Source organism: Euphorbia lathyris, chromosome 5 (assembly GCF_963576675.1).
Source record: "Euphorbia lathyris chromosome 5, ddEupLath1.1, whole genome shotgun sequence".
NCBI lineage: Eukaryota > Viridiplantae > Streptophyta > Magnoliopsida > Malpighiales > Euphorbiaceae > Euphorbia > Euphorbia lathyris.
Genome location: NC_088914.1, coordinates 5,081,983 through 5,086,047, shown reverse-complemented (window position 1 = coordinate 5,086,047; position 4,065 = coordinate 5,081,983). Strand labels below are relative to the sequence as shown.

The 4,065-nt window shown below is 37.1% G+C and overlaps 1 non-coding gene across 1 annotated transcript; it reads right to left on the bottom strand.

Annotated features, from left to right (window-relative positions):
- Positions 1-1,596: 1,596 nt before the first annotated feature.
- On the bottom strand, positions 1,597-1,668 carry TRNAQ-UUG (transfer RNA glutamine (anticodon UUG)). The gene has a single exon. It is a non-coding gene; the product is annotated as a tRNA-Gln (tRNA).
- Between the last annotated feature and the right edge of the window lie 2,397 nt (positions 1,669-4,065).

The window sequence follows — 4,065 nt, the reverse complement described above, 5'->3', positions numbered from 1 at the left end:
ATCTACCTTCTTGAACTTCTTTTTCCTTCAGATCTACTCTTGTGAGCTATATTTCTACTTTTATTCTTTTTTCGGTCTTAGCAAGAGCGGAAAAGGTTTATCTTGTCCGTAGATCTATAGATCTGCGTAGATGCACAAACAGAAAGGATTCAGATCCGAACGTCCGGAAGAGCCTAAAGGATGGAGTATGGATTACAACGGTTTTTCAACGGGATTCGACTTACGAGAAGGATATGACTTCTATGTTTGTTGTATTTGTATCTTTTCTGGTTTTTAATGCTCTTTGTAGTCTTTTATTGCTCTTTGTAGTCTATATATTGCTCTTCGTAGTCTTTTCTTCCCTTTGTGGGTTTTTGCCTGTATGGGATGGAGGTTTTATTCCTCTTTCTTTCGTGATGTATTTGTATTATTAAGTTAATGAAATGATATGTGACATTTTATCAAAAAAAAAAAAATAAAAAAAATAAATAAATTATTTACCCTAGATACTATGAAATAGATGGAATACCTTTCCATAAAATTTTAACGATTTATACAGTAAAACCTCTATATAGGAATACACTTGGGACCGAGTTATTTATATAACAATTGAGAGGTTATTACTAAATAGAGTTTGATAATAAAGGTTATTACCAAGTTGGGACCAAGTTTTTTTATAACAAAACAAAGGTTATTTCTATATATAGTATTCATGTATAGAGGTTTTACTGTATTTTGATAAGACAAATATTAAGATTATTGATAAAAATATATATTCAAATTAGCATGCTCAAGTTTTTGAGTAGTTCACAGTTTAATCATATAGGAAAAAACCATTACTAGATGACATGGTACTTTTTACTCTAAAAAGGAAGAAATAATAGAAAAGTTTGGAGAAAATTATTCACAAAAATAGAATTTCAAAATCTAAAATTTCAAATATCAATTTTTTTTCATAAAAACTATAAATGCTTTAAAAAAAATAAGGAACATAAAACGAGAAATGTTTGGTAAATTACATCCATGACCACTGAACACAACTCATTTTAACATTATGGTCACTGAACTTCAATTTTTAACGGTATGACCAGTAAAATTTACACTTTTTAACACTAGGGGCCACTCAACGCCTCAAAACGACAATTGACGGCCTTAAAATAAAAAATTCGAAGAGTTAATGATATCCTAAGAAACTTTAATTCTGGAAAATTTTCGTTTTGATATAATTTAGTTGTTTTTTGGTTAGGAGAGAGATTGAATGGTTAGAGAGCGAAAGCTCAAAAAAATGTGGTTTTGGAAAATAAAAAATGTGGTTTCATGGTAAATATTATTCTAAATAACTTTAATTCTTGAATATTTTCATTTTAAAGTCATTAATGATCATTTTGAGGAATTGGTTAAAGTTGAATTGTAACCGGTGTTAAAACATGTAAAATTCAGTGGTTATACTGTTAAGAATTAAAGTTTAGTGGCCACAATATTAAAATAAGTCTACTTCAGTGTCCATAGGTGTAATTTACCCGAGAAATGTTAATTAAACATATTTAGAAAATTAAACATAAAATAGAATTGAAACAAAAAAAAAAAAAAGTGTAATTACGCCTGAGTTGAAAAAACAGGTCCTACCGGGAGTCGAACCCAGGTCGCTGGATTCAAAGTCCAGAGTGCTAACCACTACACCATAGAACCCGATGTTGTCATTATTCATCTTTTAACATATTTATATACATCATACATATTCCTTTAATTTCCTAAGCGTATTATTGCGCCTTTTGAACTTCATTTTTTCGAAATGAGTAATTTAATTATATTGGTGAGAAATTCGACTATGATCCCGATTCACTACTAATTAAAAAAAAAAAAAGTAAAAAATATCATTAAACTTCTGATCTATCATTTTTTAATTAATTAAGTATTTGATCTTTTATTTGAATACATTAAGCCTTTGAGCATTTATTTTTTCTTGTCTGATTAAGCCATTGATTACCAGATTAGTAAGGTGTGAACATCTTTTTTTTTTTTTTTTGGTAGAAAAGGAAAAGAAAAACGAAAAACAACAAACTACCCAGGCCTAGGGAAGCTAACCCCAATCCTATCTTCTAAGAGAAGATGAGAGATGAAACTAGGGGAAACAGGAAGGGTAGTAACGCCTAACGTCCCTTCATGGCCCGCCGCCGCCAAGCGATCAGCAACACGATTCTGCTCTCTAAAAATGTGTCTGAACTCTACGAACTCAAAGGAGGAGCAAAGCCTTATAATAGCTTTGATGAGGTTGCGACTGTTAAGACCCATAGAATGATTCTCAGAAATCATTTTGATTGCTTCCAAATTATCAGACTCCACAGAGAGCCTCTTAACACCCAGCCTTTTAGCAAGATTGATTCCAGTAAGAATAGCCCAGAGCTCCGCAGAAAAGGAAGAACCCAACCCTAAATTCTGGGAGAACCCAGAAAGCCAGACGCCCCCTACATCTCTAAGCACACCTCCAGCCGCAATCTTACCGTTACTGAGGCAGGAACCATCAGTATTCAGCTTCACAACCCCCTCTCTTGGCCTGCTCCATCCCACGAGATGGACATCACAACACTGAGAGGCTCTGGCAAGGGACTCTCCTTTGAAACTATCGATAATAGAGAAAAGTTTTTTCGAGAAGAAATCAGCTAAGTTTGTCATAAAAACAGTTTTATCTCCAAAAATCTCCTCGTTTCTCCATTTCCAAACTTGGTGACAAATAATAGCAAACAAAATGTCACCATGCTCCATGTATGGAAGCAACTTTCCTCTAACACCATCAGAGAACCAGTCGACCTCAGAATGTGCCATGAAGGAAGAGAAAATATGGTGTGGGAGAATTTTCCTCCAAACCTCTTTACTATTAGAGCAATCTCTAAGAGCATGGCACAAAGTCTCAACATGGCCTCTGCATCTACTGCAAGCTCCAGAATCAGCCAAGTGCCTTCTGTGCCTATCCGAATTAGTAAGAAGCCTGTCCTTAACGCCCAGCCACAGGAAACTCCTAATACGGAAAGGAACTTTAAGGGTCCAAATCGACTTCCACACATCCGAGGGAGGATCAGATCTAAAGAGAGAGAAAGCTTCAAAGGCCGATTTGCAAGAATAAACTCCATTGTTAGTCAGCGCCCAACAGTGCCTATCCAAGTCTTCCTCTTGATTACTCACCTTCACTCCCCGCATTCTAAGGAGAGTCTCAAGGCTAAAGAAAGTATCAAACTTTGACCAGATCCAGTCCCCTTCCGAGTCAACCATATCGGCAATCCTCCAGTTGCGTATATCACTAGGCGGGGGGGAAGAACACACCTCAATTAACGGTTTATCCCCAATCCAGTTATCAAACCAGAAACTAATGGACTTACCATTCCCCACCTCCAGGCCAACTCCCAAGCAGAACTCATCAAACACAGCACTAAGTCCTTTCCAGAGGAAGGAACAATTAGCAACTCTCTCTTTCGGGCCCCCGAAGATTTTGTCTTTCCGATACTTACCACAAAGGAGGCGAACCCAAAGAGAGGAAGGGTTTTGCCACATACGCCAAAGGAGTTTCATTAATAAAACTTTATTATTGTCCTTTGCTTTCCTAATACCCAGACCCCCAGAATCTTTAGGCTGGCAAACCTCACTCCAAGGCACAAGATGGATCTTCCTGCCCTCCGCAGCTTCCCCCCACAGGAACCTACGGTTAATCTTGTCAAGATCATTAAGCACAGGATCCGGAAGCTTACAAGCCTGCATGATGTGATTGGGAGCAGCACAATTAACAGATTGAATTAACGTGAGGCGGCCAGCGAGAGACAGAGTCTTGGCTTTCCAAATGGCACACTTCGAATTAGCTTTATCCAAAGTCTCTTTGAAGGAGCCTTTAGACACACGCTCACTATGGAGGGGAACGCCCAGATACTTCCCAAGAGAATCAGTAAGAGGAATACCTGAGAGATCACTTAATCTCTTACAGACTCTCTGATTCATATTCTTAGAGCACATCATCCTAGATTTCTGGATATTAAGCTTCTGCCCAGAGGCCGAACAAAAACAATCCAGAATATCCATAATGACTCTCAACTGCTCCTC